This window comes from Haemaphysalis longicornis, unplaced genomic scaffold (assembly GCF_048455015.1).
Source record: "Haemaphysalis longicornis isolate Haplotype H1 unplaced genomic scaffold, Haemaphysalis longicornis Haplotype H1 scaffold_3, whole genome shotgun sequence".
Classification (NCBI taxonomy): Eukaryota; Metazoa; Arthropoda; class Arachnida; order Ixodida; family Ixodidae; genus Haemaphysalis; species Haemaphysalis longicornis.
Window position 1 is genome coordinate 12,153,125 of NW_027526335.1, and position 24,767 is coordinate 12,177,891.

General features: G+C 46.8%; 1 protein-coding gene across 2 annotated transcripts in view; it reads right to left on the reverse strand.

Moving 5' to 3' along the window:
• Positions 1–15,920, reverse strand: part of LOC144173964 (flavin-containing monooxygenase 5-like) — a 31,188-nt gene extending 15,268 nt beyond the window's left edge. For both annotated transcript variants that reach the window (XM_077702346.1, XM_077702347.1), the window contains exon 1: positions 15,630–15,920. The gene's annotated coding sequence lies outside the window, so the exon portion shown is untranslated. The remainder of the gene's footprint in view (positions 1–15,629) is intronic.
• Between the last annotated feature and the right edge of the window lie 8,847 nt (positions 15,921–24,767).

Genomic DNA, 24,767 nt, shown 5'->3' on the forward strand with positions numbered 1-24,767 from the left:
CTGTGGTAGGAAGCTCGTGCAAAAACACTGATCCGACCAATTGAAAAAGACAGTCAGCTGCGAGTGAAAGGACTAGACCCGCTGTTCCTAATGACAAGTTCGTGAACTTCCCTAGTGTTAAACGTGTTCTTTGAACAGTTCCCTCATGTCGTTGAAAAAACATTCCTTAATATCAAAACCAATTTCAATAAAGACATGTGTTGTAGTTCTGGGCGGTACTGCTGAACACTTCGCTGAGAGCCTACTAACGTTCGGCGACCAAGCATGGAAGTTTTAATAACGTGCCTATGTTTTTACGAATGAAGTCGTGATTCCCCGCTCATTTTTTAACACTTTGAAAGTATTCGAGAATATCCCAAGTTGCTGGATTGTTCTGTATGAACGAACGCGGTATTATTTCTATTTGTTAACGTATTTTTGCGTGTATAACCCGCACCAAAAATGCGAAAATTTCAGCGGCAAAGTAGGGGTGCGGATAACGCGCGGGGTTTTTTCCTTTAGTGGAGCTTCACGGCGATGCGCGTTGTGCCGTGAAGCTCCCACGCAGTAACACTGACTAAGTCTTCCAAGGCAGCGATTGCGCAAAACATACAAGGACAAAGAAGAAAAAACAAAGACGAGCGCACTCTAACAACTGAATTTTATTAGTTCGACGAAAGACCTATAAACCCACGAATCTGCGCAACGTCACCACAAATATTCTCTGTACAAAAGTGAGGACTGCGGCTCAAGTGATAGCTCTAGCGAGAGCAATGACAATGAGTCAATTGTGACTTTCTCCGTGCAGTCAGCGTATTCTACTTGTTAAATATACGCTTTGTCTGTCTACATAGTATGTGATGTGTTGCTTGAGCAGTAGCTTTGGTGCAGACTTTCCTGTATCAAATGTGCGGGCGATACGCGAGGATTTTTTTTCCTCGGCGGGCTGAAACTGGGGGTGCGGATTATATGCAGGGGTAGGTTATACGCGCGAAACTACGGTAACCGCAAGTTTTTGATGATTGTTACTGGGAAACAGCAGCGGCAAGAGAAAGAATGCGCGATAACAGTAGGCTACCCAGATAAGACTCGAGGTATTTGCTTCACGACGGGCTTCAGTCTTATCGCACTTTTTCCCATAACGAACGACTTGCCCAGCTCTTCGTTTCGACGGTTTTAATGCTGTTCGCTTCCTTGGAGTCCCTAGTATTACAGCGATGCTGTCTATGGCTTGGATACAGCAGATTGTCTCCAAGCAGACTGAGTCTAGACAAATAATTTTCAGCGTATTGAAAAAGTTCGTGAAATAATAAAAAAGGCCCCAGGGCCTCCATATTTTGATGTAAGGTGGCTTGTTTTGCCCGCAAAAGATGCCTTCCCAGGAATGCATTTATGTTCAAAGGTGAAGCCAGCTTAAAGCGACACTGAAGTGAATTGTAAACATTAAGGGATTACTAGCGCAAATTGTGTCCGGAGTCTTTAGGCCATGTTTCGACCACTCTCGCTGCGTTTACGCGACTTTATTCAGTAGAAAAATAAATTCGAAAATGCTGACCTCCTCTCTGAATCATCCTTGCCGTTTTCCTTTATGGTTTCATATGACGTCAAAACGAGATGGCTTGGCTTGACTGCGCTACTGCACGGCTCGCCGACCCTCTGACAGAATCAGTCGGCACATCGTTTAGTCGGCCGGCCACCGGCGGGTCGTCGCAGTCCGTTCGCTCAGTTGAAAATAAGCCACGACAGGTTCGTGTCTAGAACAATGTGCCTTTAGTTTGTTACTTTGTAGACTGTATTAACTAAGCTCTAAGTCCAAGTCGCTCCACACAAGCGCACATGCGACGCTTCTCTGACTTGTACGCTAGTAAAAAAATCTAAGGCCAATTGAAGGCGGGGGAAGAGTCAGCAAGGTTATTATAGGTACTAAGGGATTAAATTCAACCGCAACTTTTATCGTACAGCGTAAAACCATGGTGCAGGAAGCAATTTTTGGGCTGGTTGAAACAGCATTGCGGTCAGCAGCACGACCACACATCTGTGAACGCTTTTCCGCCTAAGGAATGCAGTAGCTATCTGATATTTGTGGAAATTTGAAGGACGCTTAGTGCACGATCGCTATTCTAGAAATAGTCATCTAAGGTGCTTAGAACGCTAAAACTAAATAAAAATGTAAACTGTCTATACTTTACTTTATATGCTTCATATTTCCGCCGCCGGACAGCGCTGGTTTACGGCCGACTGGTCTGGAGCACTGGGTATGTTGTTTTGCAATTCGCAAGTTCTAATCCCCGATAGCGCATTTTTTTGAAGTTGATTTATTTGTTCTAGGGCAATGTTCTCTATACTGAATCCCCAATCCTTGCGCTGTAACTTCCATTGCTCCACAAGCGAGTTCGCAGAACGCGTGCAGGCTGTGACGCGCTTGCGAGTTCTCGTTGGCGTGGTGTTACCATAGGCATTGACTGCTTACGGGCACAGTCCCGAATCAGCAGACCTTTGGCCTGATGCGAGCCTCTTACGATACAGGCTCGAGCCAGGCAAGCTCCAAAGATGGAGGAAAAGCGCATCGCATTTGAGCGTCTCCGGTGACGCGGAGGGCGTTTATCCACTGCGTACGCCTCGGCTAGTGATCGTTACGATTTCAAGCCGTGCTGGCAGGCTTATCTGACGCATTTTACAGCCGGCAACATGGCAGAAGCGTGGTATACCGGTTACTGAGATATGAGAATGCCCAGCCAACGATAACGTGAGATGCCAAGTATGTTGTTTCGAATAACCGAAACCGAAACTGGTTTGAATTGTAATCTTGGACATCGCCCAATCATGGTACACCTTGTATTGACGTCACTGCTTTAGTTGGTGCGGCCGCCGCAGACAGCGCATGGTAGTTTTTATTCTTACGTGCTTTATAAAATAAACACCGCCTTATCGACCGGACAAACAATGAAAAATGTGTTCATTTGAGCCAGCCTACGCCGTGCAAGCAAAAACAGGAGCTTGATAAATTCACTTGAGGGGATCGGTACAAGCTTGGTCTTTGTAAGCTGGCTTTCCCACATAACGTGTTGCACAGTGAAGTATGGCCATCTACAAAGGGACTCCTCTTCACTGCCACAGAGGACACAACCAAGCTCGCACCGTTAACGACGCACCGAGAGATCCCCCAGCAATACAGACTGACCCGCAGAGCACTCACGCCTCACCACCCACAGCTCACAAAAAACGACGCTCAGACTAGTCCAATCCAACACGTTCCCGCATTTAATGCGCACCTACTTTTCTATTATCTGTCTGAAGCCCAATGCAAATACTGCACACAACCAGGAACACTCATACACATCGTCCTAGAGTGCGAGCGAAATTCAAACCGAAATCCCCATCCCCCAGAGCAGAGGCACACGCTGCTGTACAGCTCCCATCTCGCTGAGCAGCTCCTGCTAGTTGTAACCAAGATGTCCCCCCCACCCCCCCTCCCTCACGCTCTCCCCACTCTCTCTCTTCCTCTCTCCATCTCACTCGCCCCACCGCCATTGCGAGCAGGCTATGTGGTTTTCGGGCTGGGGGAGAAAGGGGCGGATTGGGGCCCGAAACTCTCTGGTGGGGGTGCTGACACCTTAGCCGCCCTTTTCCCCAGTTGTGTATACTCCTCGCCACCCGCGGTGTCATTCTCTCCCCTTGCATTTCGCAATGTCAGGCACTCTTCGGCAGCCACCTGTGAGGCGCACATAAACGTCATTGTCTTTACCAACCAATCGCGTGTGTCCTTTGTGACGTAGAGATCGCGCCACTGCGCCTAATTTGAACTTGGGTGTTTTCTAAGAGACAAAAACAACCTTTTGATTCCGTAGATCATAAAATGCTAAAACACAAACTCGAACGCTTTGTTTTCCGTTACTATACGCTCAACGTTTTCTAATGCTATCTAGGATCCCGTCGTCAGTTTTTACAGGTTGACACAGAAGGTTACGACTTTATCCCCAAAGCCCACGACGTTCCGCAGGGCTCTGTACTGGGACCATTGTTATTTTTACTGTACATAAATGATTTTCCATGTCGGAGTAGTTACGCGCACACAATAGTCTACGCTGACGACGCAGTGTTACTAATTTCAGGCAAGAAAACTAAGCAAATAGAACCGTCTGCAAATAAGGTACTGAATAACGTAACAGATTGGTTCTGTGATAATAGACCAGCATTACACGTATCCAAAACTAAATATATTGTAGCTTAATCCCCAAACAAACACATTACGAAAATAAACCTAAAGTTGTCCACATCTACAGTTTCCGAAGTTGAATCCCATTATTATCATGATGTGACGTTGAAAAAAGAAATGCATTATAAAGTCCATATAAATAACGTGTTCTAAGCTGAGCAAAACCTATTTTATTTCTATCAAAGACGGCAGCATTTACCCTTACAAACGTTAAGAATGCTGTATTTAAGTATATTTCACTGTCATCTAAAGCACTGTAAAGAGTCGTGGGGGCATACTTATCCATCGTATTTAGACACTGTCATAACATTACAAGATAGAGCCGTCACAATTACCACTTTTCGAATCGTACGGAGCACTCTGCTCCATCCTTTAAAAAGCTAAGTTATTACGTCGTTCTTAGTCGCCAGAGGCTACAAAACCGCCTGTATTACCTACGAAGTGCTGAAAAATAACACCCCTCTCCCAAATGAGTTATTTATGGCTAAGAGAAACCCGACACCAAACAAACAGTAACTTGAACATTCCACATTCCAACTAAGGAAACTACATTGGAACGAAAATATGGAATAGCCTCCCCATTACTGTAAAGAAGAACACTAATTTCTACTTTGCACGAAAGAAGCATGTCAGAGAAAATGAACCCCTACCCTTTGTGTTATCTGTAATTCATCACCAGTAAATTTCAATTTACAGGTGACGATTGCTTTTTTATTTCGATGTATTCTCTTTAATTGCCATAAATCGCGTATATTTCGTGCGAACCAAATTGTTTTCCAACTTTTGTGGTACGCGCATATTAATAAATGAATCGTGTACATTTAGTCCGTGTCCTACAACCTGAGCCGTGTTTTTGCATTTACGAATTGCACGGGCCCACCACTAGCCGCTTTGATAGGGGCCAAAACGTTCTTGACACCAATGTTTTCTCTGAATAAACCCGTGGAATACAATAATTGAAATGGAAAAGTTTGACATAGCCCATCCCCAATATAGCAAAATTCCAACATTAGCAATCCTACCAGAGCGCCAGCTTCATTGGACTTCCCTCTCCACAGGGTTGAAGGGTTCTTAATTTTTATTTATTTGTTCATACTCTATGCCTAATCGCTTCCGTCTGTAGGTATCCGTCTAACCCTTCCCACCGCTGTGGAGCTCCATTTACAGGGAACAGGGAATGCAAGCGTACTGGGGCTATCTGGAGGAAGTGGGGGAGAGGAGGGCAGCAGGGAGAGGGAGAGGGCGGCCGGTCAACACAAATCTTTCGCGCAACTGGAATGATGCTCATGGTACCACAGCGGATATCAGCCGGTCTCGTGTACGAAGTTGAAGTTGAAGTTGAAGTTGATCTTTATTCGCATCAAGTAAATACATGATGCTGGAGGTCCGCAGAAAAAGCCGACTAGATGTCAGCTTGACGGAGCCGCAGACCTCCCCCCGGGGAGGTCTGCGTGGAGCAAAGCTTCAGAGTTGTGTCACTTTCTTGGACCCTGGGCCAACAACAATGATTCATCTTTAGGGACAAAAATTTTGCGCGCTTTTTTGCGGGATTCTGGACTAGAGCAAACTTTGTAATTCTTGAATTCTGCACATGGCTACATCTGTACGCGTTTGCGTCGTCACGTACGTTTTTCCTGCTTTTTGTTGTTAGGCGCTCTGCGCTTCCTTGGCATCATTCGCTCTACTTTTTTACTTAATTTAGAGTTTTTTTCTTGCATTTCACTGCGTGCAATTTTTATTTAACTTTTGTTTTATCTCTAATTGTTGGATTCCCAATCCCTCACATTCACTTCACTGCATTGTAATCATCCCCATCTAGCGTAGCAAGCACTGCCGCTAGCAGAGCTGACCTCCCACATTAAAGAGTTCTCTATCTCCCTCATGGCACCACACCGACTGCCATTGGGGGTGGCTTCTGGGTGGGTTTTATCCAGTGTTACTATACTCGGGAACAACGTTACTAGAATAATTATTCTAGTAACGTTGCTCGGGAACAAGTCAAGAACGGCAATAGCTCATGTACGATATCACTCCGCCTAAGCGACGGACTCGGATGTCAACTGGCGCGCTCGTTTTGAAAGTAGTTTACTATGAATGCGTGATATCGCCTGTCTTTTCTCACGTAGTTTATTTGTCGTCGCTGCAGTATTTTATAAGCATATTAAGTCCGAAAAATCAGAGAAATGGCTCATGCCACGTTCAAAATATTCCAAGTAACGCACTACTTGCGCCACGCGGAGTAACATCGGCTGCTGTGATGAGGCACAGCGGCAACGGTATCGAGCTGGAGCGCCACCGTTCCTCCGCGCACTGGTAGTGGCTGTGTCGTCATCTGACCTCGCCCACGAGACGCAGTCTGCGTGCTCAGGTTGAGGTCACGCACGGCACCTGATCAGTATCGCCAAGCATAAGCGTACAGATATGAAGGGCCCCACGGCGACAGCGATCAACGCGCTTCCCCTCGCCGCGCCAGCGACCTTGCTGGGGCCGAACGAGCGCGATCTTTCGATTAGAGAACATTTGAAAGGATGGAGCGGTGTAGCTTTCTCGTCTAATAAACAATGAAAGCAGTTTCACTCAACGCGAAAGCTGTCTGAAGGGGCTGTCCGCTTAGGTTAGGTTAGGTTAGGTTAGGTTAGGGGCTGTCCGCTGTCCGCTTACTGCTACCACACCTCACGCTCTTCCCCTCCCTGCCTCACCCCTCTCTTGATGAAATGAACAGAGGTTTTGTCCAATGCAATTCAAACTTCCCGCCTTCGCAGTGCTCGCGCACCCTCTGCATGGAACAGTACGAGCGGGCGATTCTGTTCTTTTTGTGCTTGCTTTAATCTCGCCTTACTGCGCAGTTTTGAATGCGTCGTTTTTGTTCGGTCTTCATCAGCCACTTTTTTTGTTTACTATCATAAAGCGAACCAACGAGCGTTCATAACTAAATGGACGAGGGGGTGCCGGTTAATTACGCAGATTTTGCCTCAAATTTACCGACAGTTTTCGTTGCGCTAAATAATGGGGACATGTACCACAAGTGCCAGCGGTTCACGAGTTTCAAACGGTTATGACTATATAAACCGCTTGTTCAAGTATGCTGTTAACTCTTGGCCGGAAGGCTGAATCGAGGGACAAGCGGGTAACTTTTTGTAGCCTCTGCTCGGGTGTGTGATGCCGCGTGATACCGTGACGGCTGACTGTGACAGCGGATGAGCTGCGACGTCAAGGAGGGCCCCTAAAGTGCTCTGCACTTAAGGCAACAACGGACGCGAAAGCACCCAAGCTCTGTTGACGCCGTATACGGTAGAGTCAAAAATGCCCCATTTGGCGAAAAACCGCCCTCGTTGTTGTAATTGTCCCGCGAATGTTGTGAAGGGTAACACGACTGACTTCTTGTGCAAATTGAACCCGGATCTTCAAAGTAGGAACCTAGTGCGTTACCTGTGCGCTTCCTCTGCACGTTGCCATCGGTAGAAGAAAAGCCAGAACAGTCGTGTCGCGTAACAAGGGAACTTTACGCCACATGAGTATAACATGCATGGGCACCTTAGCAGCGCAGAACTCTGATTTTGGGACGCTGTGGCGGCGTTGTTCTGCTGGGCCCAAGAACATGGGTTCGATTCCCGGCCGCGGCGGCCGCTTTTCTGGTGGAGGCGAATGGAGGCGAAAAGCGAAACGCCCGTGCACGTGCTCGAGATTTTGGCGCGCGTTAATGGTCCCCAGGTGGTCAAAATTAATCCGGAGCCCTCCACTACGGCGTGCCTCACCATGCCTGTTTGTATTAGCTACTGGAACGACGATGAGGGAATGTGTTCGTAAATAAGAATGGAGGTGGCCTAATCACAAGCGCCACTTCCCCTCATATCTTAAACTCAGAACTTGTCTCAGGGAGGGATACTGTATACATCAGCCGCACATCCATGAGGTATGTCCCCGTTGGTGGTTAAAGGGACACTGAAGTAACTCATTGATATTAGGGACAAAGCCCCTCAGGGGCTGGGGCTGTTGGCGTCTCCTGTCGTCGTCGTCGTCGTCGTAATCGTCGTCGTAATCGTCGGTTCATGTAGTCATGGTACTAAAACGCGGGAAAACTCGTTTACGCCTCGCGCTAGAACGTAACGCGTACTAAAAAAGCAAAAAACACCGGGACATTCGTTTACGCCTTGCGCTGGGGGGCTTCGTGCTTAAAAGACAAGAGGCTTTTACAGCAAAGCTGTATGCCTCTACCTCTCAACGGTTTTATCTCCGTTGGCAAAAACGCCAAGGCGCCAAGGATACCCTTATGCACTGCTTGCTTCGCCCCTCCCCAGGTTTCACGTTAGTGGAGATTTCCCGGGATATTTTTATAATTACCTTAGCAGGTTAACAAATAGAGTGCGTGGGCCATGTTATGAGCGTTTTTGTTATATCTGAGCCCATTTTTGTAACGTGAAATATGCGCTCGAAGCGGCCATTTACATTCCATCACCCTCCCCGCCGATTTAATAACGGCGGCTATAACGACGCATTGGTAAGTACGCACGTGTGTTATCTACAAAACACGTGGGAAACAATCATTGGTATTGACCATAAAATTAGTTAAAATCTAAATTGTAAAGACTGAAAAAGCATAAAATAGATTGAAAAGCAGCGGGGAGTCACTGCAGTTGTCGGCACGGTGTCGTGAACGGCGCGTGACGTTTACGTACCATTACGCTTTGCAGATCAACTAGCGATGTGGGCTTATTATGCTAAACACTCAAATAGCGAATTGCATGGGTTAAATAGCGCATTATACTGGTACAGATAAGATTGGAAAATTCGCTCTTCCTTCATCCACTAGTTGTTTTCTCTCTCCCTATGTTTCTCTCTGTCTTGGACACGAGCGCGCCAACGCACGCACGCGCACGCACACGCGCACACGCGCACACATACACGCACACGCGCACACATACACGCACGCACGCACGCACCACACCACACGACTCGATGGAGCGGGCGTGCTGAGGACCCATATTGGCGTTGTCGAGAGCAGGGCTCAGCAGGGCCGTGCTGGAGCCTGCAAGGGTATGGCCAGACGCTTGACTGATGTAGGGGTGCGCAGCTTTTTTAGTCAGATGCCCAATGATCGGTTTAATAGCACTCGGCGGTATAAGTAGCTGGATGCTGGCCGGCGACAGGAAGAGCGTACATGTTCTCCACCGCCATCCGTAAAAGTGGAACAGCAGCTAGCTGACCCACTGTCGGGAGTCATTGGTAGGCCGTCAGTGCTTGCCACCGAACTTTTCGCCTCTTCCTGGCCGGATCATAACATGGTCCCCACCGGCTACAGGTGCAGGGGAGAGCGCTGAGAGGCCGTCGTCTTAGCTGGCACGTGTGCGTGCCTGCACAAGTTGTTGCCAGAACACGCAAGTAACACAGCCTTCAATGCAGTCGTGAGGATGATAACGAACCAAGTCCTCGAAACGGGCCTTCGAACTTTGCGCCGATAACGTGACTTTTGCATATGGCAGTGTGGCATATGCTGGATCCTCGGTCAGTTCTCGTTGCTTTTTTTTTCTTCTTGTGTGAGGAAGAATGTAACAAAAGGATAAGCGCATACATGTTCAAATGCATCTATAGATGGCTTCAAATTCATCTATCAGCAAAAGAATGAAAGATAGAGATTTGGAACATTTCAATAGTTACCGCAGAAACGTGAAAAAAAAAAATGCTTGTACGAGATGAAGACATATGCGGTAGTACGCGAAGGACCAGAGTACGTAATAACCGTGAATAATTTGGGCGCCGTCGTGATAACGACGGGGAAAGAAAATAGATGGAAGTGACTTTGTGGGAGAATTGATCGAATTCCTCAGCAGCAAAAGACAACCTTTCGACTAAGCAGGCCCGGAAAAAAACGGCTAGTTGAGTAGACGCATTCCACACGCCCATGCTAAAAGCTGCAATCAAAATCAAGGCCCTATTTCCGACTTTGAATAGGCACCGCCGCACGAAAATGACACCGGAAAGACCGCTTCTGATTGTGTTTCGAGCTCCATGATATCACCGAGGGCCAAGCACCTTTTGGAAGGTGACGGTAGTCAAGTAAAATCGCGAATGGAGTCCCAGGTGTTAATTTCGCGGCAAAGCTTTTTTGAAAGCTGTACAGCTGTCGTTAGTTCTACAGGAAAACTGACTTGTTATTTCGCATACGTGGTCCATTGAAATAGCTGGGTTTCCGTCTATAAGGTCCGTAAACACATTAAAAATGTGCAATCCAAGTAGCCAATGCGCTAAGAGCGGAATAATGCCGATGGGACCCTTAGGTGCCTTATCCATCGTTTTAACTTGGCATCGTGTGATTTCATTCGATGAAGAGGTAAAAATACAGCCTTGAGGATTTGTAGAAAAGCAGCAGTAGACAAACTAACTCAAATAAAACACGAACACAGCATAATAACGGGCATATAGGAGGATATATGTGGTCGGCACGCACACAACGTTCTAAAGAGCTGTGAGTACCAGTGATGTGCTAGTGGTTCGAATCGGATATCACAGGCTTTCATAACCCCCGAAACAACGAATAGCGCAGTAATAAACAATTGGCATTACCGCGAATCTAATAACTGGATGGGAACACTAGTCACTGGTTATACATACAGCTGACCGTATGAAGCTTGGTGAGAACGGTAGGATTCTCAGACACATAGTGGGCGGCTGCGACAAATCTACCCTAGACCCCCAAACATCCACCTTTTCGTGGAGCTTTGGGAGAGAGCCTTGGCCAGATCCGGCCTCGAAGATCAGCTGCACACAGTGATTTCCCTACACCCCCCCTAGGGGGTGTGTAGACCCCCCTAGTTTTTCTGGACACCCCCCCTTGAATCCCCAAATTCCACTCTTGTCAGTCCTTGTATGGACCTTTTTCAGTATCGATCTGCGCATGCGCGGGCTGCCCGTCTGCTATTCTTGGCAGTAGCCTCGGGCAAAATAAACAAAAGTGCACCCCCCGAGCTTGCTGTTAGCGTTGCACGTATTTATTTCCTTTTTTTCGACAGCTCGTGGCAAGTTCGTATGTGCACACAAAAAAGGCTTTCAAAGGAAAGGGGCAAAGTGGTTTGAGGCTGACCACGCTGCGAGCACATTGCTACCAGCCAGGGAGTAGCGAAAAGCGCTACGGAAGCTAATCCTGGCGTTTTAATAAATCGGTGCCTGATTTATAAGTGCTGCATAATTCGTGTACTACCTACACATTGTTTCAAGAACTCAAATTTCGTCACTGGCCCTGGTAACAAGTTCGAAAATGTCCTTACACGTTGAAAAATGTCGAGAAATAAAAAAAAAACTGAATACGAACCCTTCATGGTAAAAAATGAATTTCTCTAAATTTGTTTTTTTTCTTAGATTGAATAGACAGCACTGCCTCTCAGGTGTGTATATATATATATATATATATATATATATATATATATATATATATATATATATATATATATATATATATATATATATATATATATATATATAGAAAATGGAAAACGTACGCCACGGGGATGAGCGTTTGGTTAACAGACGTCTATTATTTAACTATAGTGGGGTAAAAAAACAGCTTTTCTAGTTTATGAACCCCCCCCCCCCCCCCCAGAGCCATTGAGACACCCCCCCTTGATTCGATGCCTGGGGAAACCCCTGCACATGATCGAAAGGGCTGTGGACGCGGCGTTAGCTCAAGGCATCCTGGAATGAGGACGCCTCTTTGGAGCATTTCCTTATTTAATTAAACCTCATTCTCTCTCTCTCTCTCGCTTGTTCGCCGAACGGCTGAAACGTGGTGAGTACGCGCGCAACAAGCTTTTAGGACCAACAAACAATCGCGATGTATCAGAAAGCCAGAGTGTTTGCTTTCTGATACTTTCTGTATCAGAAAGCCAGAGTGTTTACCCGCAAGTGTGTCCGAATTAAGAAGTCGAGGTGTGGTTTGGAAAATTCCTCCCTTTTAGCGCAAAACCCTCTCGAGACCTCTGCGGGACAGGCCGACTGAAGCAGTACGCTGCTTACTCGCACGAGTGCGCACACATGCAAGCTTGGAGGCCGCCAGGACGGTCGGACCAAGCGAGAAGCTTTAGTTGCCGATGGCAGCGGAAAAAAATTCCTGCAATCAGGCGGGAACAGGTTCCCATAAAACAATCCGCTGGCCTTGACTACACACACGCATTCACGTGGCGCGGGTAGTGCGCAGCTACCTTCCTAACAGCGGCGTCTGATATTGCCGCCCGGGGCAAGGTGTCTTCTCGTCTTTCCCTCCGTGCTCGCTTACTCCAAGCTAGGAGCGCCGCTCCACATAAACCTTCATTTCACCGCGTCTTCGGGGACATCGGGGACTGCGCAAATCGCGTCGAGCCACGTGGACGCTCACATAAACAATGGCAGGAGATTGTTTGCGGGCATTATACTTTAACGAGGGCGGCGCTGTTATAGGCAGAAAACCCCTAACGTATACGTTATTGTGGGCTTCAGGCATAAAGGTGGTTTTGTTGTCGATTAGAGACTTCGATTTACTCTGTAGCGCCTGGAAACGCGTAATGCGAGGAAGATTTTCCTCACCAAGCGTGATGCCACGACTACGACAAGGGCACGTGTATTAAAGGAACGGAACCGTCTCTGGTCCCTTCCAGAACTCCACCGTGTCTTGTTACGCTTCATGGATGCTGAGCTTAAGACGAATCTGCCACGGTAACCTCCGAACCGACTATAGACGTTTTACCACCGACAACGGCAGCGCTTTTACGAAGTCATACCTCTTTCGACTTGGCGCCACCACAAACCCTTCCTGCGATAACTGACTACCGCTGCAAACCGGCGAGCACTTGCTGTTGTAGTGATCCACGTATATGCAAGCCAGGTGCAGTTTTGTGCAAAAAACAGCAGCTCAGCCTGGAAAGTACACCTTGAAAGCACTCCTTGGTGCATGGTCCTCCTCCTTAGCTCAACCCAAGTACTAGAGGCGTTGTTCGATTATCTAGACAGGACAAACGCAATTGAAATTTATGACCTAAAATTTATAACAGAAGAGTCTTTTGACTGCTTCATTTCACTACTGACACAAAGTGAACGTTCTGTTTTTTTATTTATACTCTTCCTTCTGCCCTGTAATTTTCTACCTGACCGTGGAGAGGGCTAGGGCAGCCAGGGCGGACCAGGGCTCCCCGGACTATCGAGGAGGACCCCACCGGGCAGGCACCCAACCATCAGCGCCTGAAGCTCGTATAAATAAAGTTTATTCATTGACTCACTCACTCACTCCCTTCCCTCGTCCCCCGCCGAGTAGCTGGGTCTCTCTCTCTCTCTCTCTCTCTCTCTCTCTCTCTCTCTATATATATATATATATATATATATATATATATATATATATATATATATATATATATATATATATATATCTGTCTGTCTGTCTGTTCGTGCTGTTTAGTATATAAATAAAGTAGATATGATTGATTCATCGCGCTAGCTAACATGAATTGGCGCTAAAATTCAAAACACACATGGATTTAAGCCTGAGTAAACTTTTGCTCCGCATGTATGCTGCAGTGTTAAAGTAGCTACGTGAGCGACTACATCTCCGCCGCATCTCTGGTGCACACTGATGGAAAATTTCGAGCGTCCCCAAATGCTGATGAGGCCCAATGAACTGTTTGTCGGTTGCTTTAAAATCCAGAATCGCCAGTCGTAAGACTCTCCGAGGAGTCGCACTGCTCTCACAAGCCATTCGCAATCCCGTATGTATGCGCAGTTCGTCATTCAGCAAGAAGCGCAAAGAATTGCTTGGTCTCTCAAAAAATCTGCAGGAATTCAGAGAATTGTCTACTAATGCGTAGCATTTTTATGCCGCTTGTCTTGAGTGTGAGTTCTTTATAGCAATTTTTTTTTTTGTTTTTATAAATCCTGTCCGACCAACTATCTCCATTACAGGTGAACTTCCGCGAAATCTGCCTTATTGTGGAAATTCAAGGTGTAATACGGTTTGCATTTTCCGTATTTTTTTAAATATTTTCCCTCTTTTTAGTTTTTCACAATTTTGTTCGACCAATTACCTCCATTACGCTATCATAAGGATTACAGGTGGAACTTCCGCGATATCTGCATTATTGTGGAAATGCAGGGCGTTACACGGTATTTGCTGTGTGAGTACTCGACAAAGAATGCTGCGCATTAAAAACTTAAACGTGTCTGGTTGTTTTCACGACGCAGATGTAAAATATTGAGGGAACTCCGTTACCACTCAACAGATCAGAGCAAAATTTTTCTAGCTCTTCTCCAGGATTCTTTTCCAGGGCTGCCTACCCAATAAGGATGTTTATTATTCCTTCTCCACCACTTGCCGCCGCTATATATATCACAACGAAGGGGTATGGATGGGTCTCTGAGAAGACGTCATGTCCCCGTTCAGCGTCGTTACGCCCAGGGACAGGTGCACGGAGGTCAACACCCGCCCCCTTCCCGCCGAAATACAACGGTGCTTTAGTAGTGAACACTAAAATCGGCTTTGGGACAACTAGAGCCAACCCTTGTACTTCTTACTGCGCGCCCCTTCATCGCAACCCAGGCGATTTTTAATGCGATAGCGCTAGTAGCTTACATCGGCCGGTTTCTCGAAAAATTTGTGAAGCCTGTTTCGGGACGACTCATTCATGTAAAAGAGCAGGATAGACCCAGGGATGATTATGCATAAAGTTTCTACAATTCGTGAAGCCTCCCGTATTTTCCAGTTTATCACTCAGTTACGCCAAGTATTTGTTGCACTCATTGCCCTTCAAGCTGGTGGTAGCGTTTGGAATCGTGAGAGCCCAAAGCGCAGGGCTAGGCCCAAGCACTTAAACTCGGGCGCATACCCAACAGTCGTAGCTGTTAGTTTAGAATGTGATGCATACACACAGAGTAGAACACACCCTCAATCGTGCACTGGACACACCTGTGCCTGATTGCGTTCTCTGAAGCCCAGCAGTGTGTTACATATCCGGAGTGCAACACACACCTGCTGTGAAACACCGAACCACATTTTACAGGGAATGCGTGCTGCTTTCGCACGATCCTCTAAGGCTGGTGGAGCCGAGCCGTCACGACTTATTTTTTCCGTCTTTCTCTCCCTTTCACACTCCCCTTTTCTTACCTTCGTACAAGCCGCTATACGATTCGTTACTTAATCTTTACGGGTGATTTTTTTTTATTTACCGCAATACGGTAGTCAAACCCGTCTGCGTAGAATTAAGTTAGCTTAATAACGGCTGCGCCTTCCAGTATGCAACGCACGAATTCTCAGGCAACATTTACCCCAGTGCGTTTCCCTTCAGCCGTGTTATGAAAGCTCCCGCTCGGTTATCCGGTATGACTACTGGTCGGCCTATGTTGACAACCCCGTACATGCTCGTTTTACCTTTGTAACAGACACCCGGACACGGAACGCCGGTTATTATGTAAGGACACTCACGTGCGGCCTACGTGTTGTTGCGTCCGGACGACTCTGTCGTCGGCTGCCTCCTCCGCGGCGAGTTTGCACTGGCGAAGAGTACGACGTATCGAGACTCTCTGTTGCTCTTGAATGCGCGACCAAGTCCTTCCTGCGGCATTGACTCGTTGACTTCGCTTCGGGCGCCTGTCGAGGCTAGCGCCGGCGCGTTATCGAAGGTCAGAAGAGAAAGGGCGGCGCACGGCCGAACGAGTGCCCGGCCGGATGAAACCAAAGCTTCGCGCTCCGCCTGCCGTGCTGCTCTCTCCCGTAGCAGCGCCTGTCCTCACGGCGGCTGGCATTGGCACGCCAAGCGGCGACGCGCTCTCACGTGTGTGATCGAAGGGCATTCGCTCTTGGCTGTTTCCTTTTAGTGGTCGCCCATGCGTCGGGTGTACTGCACGCATGCACGCCCCGCTACGCAAGGGGAGCCGTGTTTCGCCACCCCCGCCGTTGTCGCAAGGCAGTAAGTTATAACCGCAGCGATGACTGTGATCGCCGCATATACACGTATAAGATGAAATGTATGAAATAAATACAGATTTAGTAGTTATTTTCCTCTGTCCCCATAGTTTCTTGCGAACATCAGTGCTCATGCTCCAAATTTAGCTTCGTCTAAATTCGACATTGAGTGAGAAGACTCACGTAAAACAAATCCACGCGCAGCTTGAAGGTTCAGCGGCGCATTTGATGGCGGAAAGCTGTAAGCCGCCCTACAACGCAGAAGTTCAAGAGCCTAGGTGAGTGCCATAGTAAATAAGCGATTTAACTGCTGGTAAACTGCCTCAAGCCACGGAAGCAGATGATTTTGTACCCCAAGGTGTTATGCTCAGGAGGTTGTCGTCAGTTTAAACCGTCGTTCTGATTTCAGTTTGTGTTGTGCGAAACCGGACACTGCCTGGAACGCAGCACTGGAAAACAGACTCGCGCGACTTCAGTAGCACACTTTGTTAAGCCTGCAGAGGTGAATGAAAAATAACTACATTCAAGACTCCGACGACCTTTGTATCCGGTTCTCCTCAGCCGTTATTTTCAGGGCCATTGCTAAAATTGATTCCTACGTTGCTCATTGTGGCGTATCGCCAGAACGTAAATGACACACTCAATGAACACGGTCCTCGTGACAACAAAGAGAGTGGGCAGGTTTTTCTCGCAGGACGAACCTGCCATGGCCTCCAGGGCTTTCCAGCTTATAATGATTGTTGTGCTCCGCCACTCTTTCCCTTTACTTCCTTTCCCTTCTCCCTTCCCGCCTGCGTAGCCCTCATCGGCTGTAAAGGTGTTAGTAAAACTGATTTTTCTTATCTGTTATGGGGCAATTGACAACCCAATCACCCTCGGTAACTGTCTGCCTTGATCATGTGACTATCGCAACGCAGCTGAGAACATTGTGACTTCAGATGGCTACACCAGCCGACTGCGTTTTCTTTTTCTTTTTGCAAAGGGGAGAGGGGCTTATTGTCCGATACGCGCATTCGTAAGCAACGGCACTATCCACACTTTGTGTCAGTACTTCACACCAGCGCCGGTTCAAAGCCGCTGCGAGGAGCGCTTATCGTTGCAAGTGGTAAACAGACGGCTGATAAGGATAGAGACGCCGGCGATGGTGGTAACAACAAACCCTTGCCCACGACCTTATCTCGCGTTATGCTTCTTTAGGAACCCGTCTCACCATTGTAGACAAGTACAAGGACGCTGACCGGTTCCTATGCTACACACCACGGACGTGCTTGTTTGTGCATCTCATCAATTGGCTATTTCTGCCTCCGTAGCGGATCCGAATGAGTTAGGAAGCAAAATAGTGTTTTTTACAGCGACGTTGTCTACGTCTGTAGGACTCAGCAGATCTCCCCGACGACAGGCCGAGCGTATAGACCAACAATTTTTGGCAAATGAAAAAAAAAAAGATCACAAAAATTAGGGGCGTCCATATTGTCATATAATGGTTTATATTGTACGCTAAAAATGACTTCCTGGCAGTGCTCTACTGTTCAGAGATGAAGCCGACTTTAAAAAGATCGGTGTAAGCTTGGTTTGTAAGCTGGCTTTCCCACATTGGATGTTGCGCAGTAAAGCACGGGTATATACGGAGAGAGTATTCGCCGGTTGGCTGTTGCCAGCCAACGGGCAACAGCACCGGTGGCACTTGTGCGACTTCGACGTGGAGGGGCTCTAGAACTTTCACACTTCCTTGGACACTGGCAAAGTCATGAAAAAGAAGTGCTGGAAACAAAAACTGCTTACTTTTCTTGCGGGAACCGAGCGAGGAGAGGTCCTGTGAACCCTCTGAACATACGCATTATATATATATGTGTACATGTCCCATTCCCCCCACCTTTTTTCTTTACTTTTTAATGCGTAGCATTCTTTGCCGAGTACCCCCACAGCCAGGACCGTGTAACGCCCTGCATTTCCACAAAAATGCAGATATCGCGGAAGTTCCACCTGTAATCGCTACAATGGCTAAACGGAGATAACTGGTCGCACAAAATATTGAAAAACTAAAAAATAAGAAAAATACAAAAATTACGTAAAATGGCGAAACGTGTACACCCTGCATTTCTACACTAATGCAGATTTCAGGAAAGTCCCAAATGTAATCGTTATAATAACGTAAATTGAGATAATTCATCGGACGAAATTCTGGAAAACTAAAAAAATAACAAAAATATTAAAAAAATTACGGAAAATGGGAAAACGTATAACGCATAGCATTTCCATAGTAATGCAGATTTCGCAAAAGTTTCACCTGTAATTGTTATAATAGCCAAAATGGGGATAATTGGTCGAACGAAATTTTAAAAATTTTCTTTTCTCTGTATCTATTTCCCCCTGTCATCTCACTGTATTCACCACATCTGGAGTATCAAGCCCTACCGTTAGTGGGGCTGACCTCTCCAGCTTTCATTAAAGGTTTTGTTTCTCTCTCTCCCTGTCTCTCCACCGCCGGCGCCTCTTTCCAATGCCGCCAAGGGAAGGTTCTCAAGGACGAGAGCTGGAGAGTGACGTATACCGCTACTGGGCTTGATTCGGCCGCGCGCGATCATGCGGGAAAAGCAAGCGATTTCAAATGTTTTCGAAGCAGCGGCCTACTCCTCCCTTCATAAATTACTAGGAGACAAAAAAAAAAGGTATCACACAGGCGAGTTTCTTTTAGAGTAACAAACAAACTTTGGCTTATTTCTTTCTCACTGTCTGGAGTTTTGTTTTTCTAGACTTGTTCTGTTCGTCCCACACTTCGCAGCAGTTGGCAGAGGTTCTTAAGCAAGATGTGCTGCACCGCAGCCCATACTTCAAAACCACTTCTCTTTAATGTCATTCTTCGTAGAAGTCGAAGTCAAACGAATCGTCGTAGCTCGGAACCTTGAAAGATTCCGCTCGTTTAGAAAGTTCCTCAACGGGAACGTAATTGTATGCCACAGCATTCACCGCTGTCATTGTCGGATAAACAACCACTCCACTGTCAATACCCTTGACGGGACTACAACGAATCTATTGACGAAACCGTGCTGCTGTTGTTTATGGTCAGAGCGCCTCTGCCGCTTTCGCACTTCAGCCGCTTCAGGGCAACGTGCACTGCGTAGCCTGTCGTGTTTGCGGTGTTTTTGCAACGTGTAGACTGCCAGCTCCGGCTTCATGACAGCCGAGTTCTTGATGTCGGGCACTGTATGGTCAGTACTAATACGCAAAAAAAAAAATAGGTTGTCGTTTTCAATAGCGTGCCAGAATTCAGGCTACATGCGGCTGAAACCCGCCACCAAATACTTTGCGCAACGAATCTTGCCGGCTTTCTCCTCTTTGCGGGGAGTGACAACGTAGTGGGCGAGCGGTTTCTGTAGAGACAATGCTTCTAAGCGGGCTTGTTTTGACTCAGAGTCCTGCAGTCTCGTTTCTTCTTTTGACAAGTAGCTCTTATATGACGAAGAATTAACGGCACTCCGTCTGGGCGAAGTCGTAGTCTGGAAGTGGAGCTGTAACTATAGTCCCGTCACCTCGTCGACATAACTGGTTTCACGCGGAGTGTCGTCTGGCTTCAAATGCCGCTCGCACACTTAGAAAGTATGTGCGTTAACGTAAATACATGTTACATCTACTATAGTATTAACTGCATGCGATATTAACGCTCTTTACAAGTCCGACAAGGAAGCCCGTATCTCAACCGGCAAATAGGTCCACCACACGCATCGAAATGTGCTTACCTTTAAGTGTTTTGATATGACAATGATACTTCTCCGAATGGATTGTGTCCATCTTTGTCGCGCTTGCTCATTTTTGGGGAACGCAAAAGCGTACATTTTCGGTCCCGAGCAGTAGTTTCCGTTGCTTCGACGCACACGGCATACGCGATGTATTTTCCACGGTGCACTTAACATCGCGTAGAACTCTATTCAGTACCCCCAGCACACTCTCAGCACAAACTTGGTATTTTATCTAGCAAATGCGACTCTTTTTTGCTTGCACCTTCTCGCAATTATTGCTTGCAACTGTTGGCCACCCAACGTCGTCACGTCATTGTTCTGGAACGGCGTTACGTTTTCGCAGCATCCGGAAACCATGAGCTGCTTTGAAAGCGCTGCCACGATCTGCTTTGACGACTTCTAATGCGTGAGCATCATTCAATCACTGCTTTGTTCAGTTGACGAAAAACGCGTTGTGCTCAGATCCGTATAAGCAAAAAGTGGGTGCAAAATTCCCATTGGCTGTGAAGACGGGTTTGCGCCGGCCTGGCGTCCCCTTTGGCTGCTATGTGTCACATGGTTGCTTACGGACGTATACGTCGGCATCCAGGCTGCTGGCGGACTCACAAGGAGAAGGGGCGCTCTAACCAACTCTTCCGCAATATTATTTTGTGCAAAACTCCTGTGTCCATGATTTTGGCACAATAGTACTTGCAATAATATCCTGAAAGCTCTATACAACGCTATCCGCAGATACTTGCGCTATGTATAAGGCATAAGGGCTACGTATAAGGACTGGTCGACGTCTCTTTCTTGTTTCAAATGTTTGATTTGATTTATTTGATTTATTTGGTCTTGCACAACAAGACTAAATAAATCAAATAAATTCTGCACTGCTCCGCTTTTGATACTCATAGGCTGAACCGCAGTGTCCTTCAAAATTCAGACATAGAAACATTGCATAGGGACATCCTTGAACATCCTCAACACCTGGTGACCTTAGCCCAGTTCGGCGTTGCCAGTGGCCTGGCGAGCGTGATTTAGTGGGCGTCTACCTCCCTCCCTATTCCCCCTATTCCCCCTCCAGCGACCTTTGGTCCTCCCCTTCCCAATAAAATAATTTATCATCATCATTTAGTCTTGCACAAAAACAAAACAACAACAAACGCGTCCACGCAAATAGAGCCGAGAAAAAAAGTGTGAAACAGCTTGACGAGCCCCAGCTCCCTAGTGCTACAGGCGGCAAGCGGCATTGGCTATTATTAACGAAAATCAACACAAACAAAAAACGCAGGCTTATACAATATGTGCACTGACTATAAGCAGTACTGAAAATACACAGTAAACAGGGTTTGGAAAAATAGGAACCTACAAATACAGTAGCGAATAAGAGGCAAATATTTAACCTTGCAACCGCATCATAAGTTCAGTATAAAGATGCTGCGTACATAGTTAAAGGAATGGTAGAAATTTCTTGAAAACTATTAGGTAGACGTCAATCTGTATCGCAACATTTGTTCTCCATAATTTGTTCGGCTTTTTTTTTTTACTTTCCAGGCTTCAGGATTGCGAGTATAATATATCGAAGAGAACTTTTCTAACCCAGCTAGATTAATCAGTGAGCCGTTATTTACTACTGATTGTTTGTAACATCGGCAAAGTTTATAACTGTAAATATAATCCATGCGAATAATATTGTGCTTTGTAAATATATCTAGTGTAGGAGAAAGGTACGGAACCTTACTGACTAGGCGAATAGCCCGTTTGATTATGTTTCTTGATCATGTACCCTCCCAGCCAGACGGGATTCCGTACTCTCGACTTAAAGGTATGGTCGGTTTCTCGAATACTGACGAGCTTACACAAGCTATGCTACTTTTCTGTGAAATTAAAGCAGGGGTCAAAAATTAAACAAACAATTAGCATCGACTAAAGTTGATTCGGTGCACCTTTTCCTTTTTTAATAACCTGCCCGCGAGATATTGCGCAACAAAATTTAGTTTTTCTTTTTTCAATTTCGCACGTTTTATGACAGTTTATGGATGCACCACTAAACGAGGGTTTTTTCCCCTTCGCGACTAAAAGCAGGAAGGCCGTGTATAAGTCTACAAGCTTTCCGACAAGTTTTGCGATAACCTTTTCAATTGCACATGTAAGTGACAACCAATGTCTTTCTTTCTTGGGCTACGCGTAACTTATACGAAAAACAATGACCGAATATGTGACTCGTACGGCTAGATAAAGATACGCCGCTTCTTTTGTAAGCAGCAACGAGGTTTTGTTGTGGCATCCTCCGCGTTGCGGGCATAAATCTTGCCGACGACCACCGCGCCGGCGGAGCTGCGGGAAGTGCCTCGGAGTGCAGACCGAGACCTCGGCAAGGATAGTGGGCATCGCTGTCGAGAAACCGGCGACTGCTTTTCTTCTGCCCCTCGAGCAATAGAGAACGAGATTGCCCTTAACCCGTTTCTTCCCCCGCGCGTTCTGTCGCACTGACGGCCATGACATTTTCAAATGTTTTATTGGTTTTATTTTCCTTTTCTTTCCTCGTATCAGTGCTGAATCTTGATGCGCAGCGCAAACTTTTCTGCGTCGTGAGTACAGTGGATTTCGCATCGTTCTTTCGTGAAAATCCTTCTTCAGTTCTTTCTTTTTTACTACGACTTGTTTATTGTTATTCGGCGAAAATGATTCCAGAGTTCACATTTTCCGCGCGTTTATCGAGCGTTTTTTACGGTGAATGCGAGAAAATGTTCGTTTCAAAAGAGTGCTACCGGTGCCAATCAGAATGCACTGCATGGTTCACAGCTCAAGTGTATTAGACAACGAACCAAACCATTTGAACTCTTTGGGGCACAACCTAATGAAATATGCATGCAGTCAGAAACGGGATTTTGAAAGAGCGTGCGCCTTTATGTACGGGGTGCGCCGTCAAAATGCCGCATGGCAAGGCACAATCTCCTAAGCACCGTTTACAGCTGGCGATTTCGACAGTCAACCAGGTGTAGGCATTTGTCACGCGTGTTCGTCACGCATGTTCGTCACAGTCTGTTTGCAGCTTCCTCCGTTCCACAACCGCGTCGGGAAGTAGGTGGCATAAAATATTACCACATAGAGGAGCCCCGGAAGGTTGTATACACCGCTCACTGACATGAAGTGTGTGGGACGTCCTCGTTTGATTTCAGGGGGATCTCACGCACCCTTGCGCAATGTCCGACCTCTGAACGTACGCACGCACGCACGTGCGCTCGCGTGCTCGCACAAGGGCCTGATACATCATTGGGCACCTTTGCAATGTAGCAAATAAACCTAAACGGTTTGTTCGTGCCGACAATGCGAGACGGCAGTATACAGCAGCGCGAACAGCCAGGATGCGAAACTTGCGGTTAAAATGACTTTTCGAAAATTTTGGTGCAAATGGTATACCAGGTATTTTGTGCTACATCGGCTATATCCTGGGGTGTTTGCGGCTTTGGCGTACGTGTCTGCACGTTCTGCCAGCTCTTTATATAGTCACATAGACAATTTGGCGTCCAGTCAAATAATTATAGAGGGTTCGTATGAAATAAGCAGTTTCGCTTGAGGAAGAACACGCGACAAATAATTCGAAGACGAAAGCGACAGAACATAAAATAAAAATGAAACCGCACTTTCAAGGCGCCTCATCAGAAAGTCCGACGTGCGTTGTCATGCTTTCAAGAGGCAGTTTAATGACAATTCACCCACAGCGCCGTACTATATCTAGCCCTTATCCCTCTTAGTTCCAATGCGCATATTATGGGAAACCTATTTAGAATGCGTGTGCCGACTTCGAATGGCTGACTTTTACAATCAGCCTTAATTTTTTCTGCATATCTCTGCTTTTCCCCGCAAAGCAGCGGGAAATCAACGGCTGGAGCATACTCCGGCTGAGCCGTTGAGCTCTGTACTGCGTCAAGAAAAATAGGAGGGGGGGGGGGGGGGGGGCAGCGTCGCAAAATTTTTTAAATATGTTTTTTTTTTTTGGCTATACAGAAAGCGTAGACGCAGTGGGGTGCTCGAAAAGTTTGCGCCTATTGCAGAGGATGCATGAAGCCTAGTGGATAGAAAAGGCGTACCCTCGTGCACCACGTTGTTACAGCGAAGAAAGCACAACAGCGATAACTTCCATTCTACCGCTGGTAACCTGGGGAGAAAGCGCAGCGGTAGCGCCCTGGGCTGCCACTGTGACGACCCGGTTCAAGTCCCATCGGATCGCACATGGTGTTGGCGGCTCTTTACAGCGGCCTCATTTCTTTTTTTTTACTCAACGACAACAACAACGATGGTCTTTCGCAGAATGGGGCATTTAAGGCTTTCTCCTTAAACGTATAAATTAACCGGACTGCCGAGTTTGAATAATGCTGACTTTAAATACACTGAAAGAACCGTGGGCCAGCTAAAAACGTGAATTCTGAATAAACCGCACTTTCAGTTTGAATAACCCGGAAGTATGAATTACCAGTTATCGCGATTGAACTGCATTTTTGCATTCAATGCTTTGGACCATGCAACCCGTGGTAATTTTTTGAATCCAGCATATTGTCTTCTGGCGAGAGACCGAGGGTAGGAGAAATAAACGTTTATTTATTCCTATAAAAGGAAAATTGAGAGCTGGATGATCTTCAGTGTAGTAGCGTTGACCATCCAGGGTGGGTGGCGTCCTGAGTCCAGGATTCCATGGCCCTCAGCTGCTTGTCTGGCCCGGAACACCAGGCCGCGCTGGTCATCCAGGACCTCGCTAGACAGCAGGGCCTCCTACTGCCCCGTCGATGGCGCCAGGACCTCCGGGAGTTCCTTCACACCCTTGAACTCCCACACCATGTGATAGAGAGTGTTGGGGGTGCCGCAGAATTTGCCGTCGTAACTGTACAGACTGGGATGAATCATGTGCAACTGTGAGGTGGGCAGGAAGGAGTTAGTC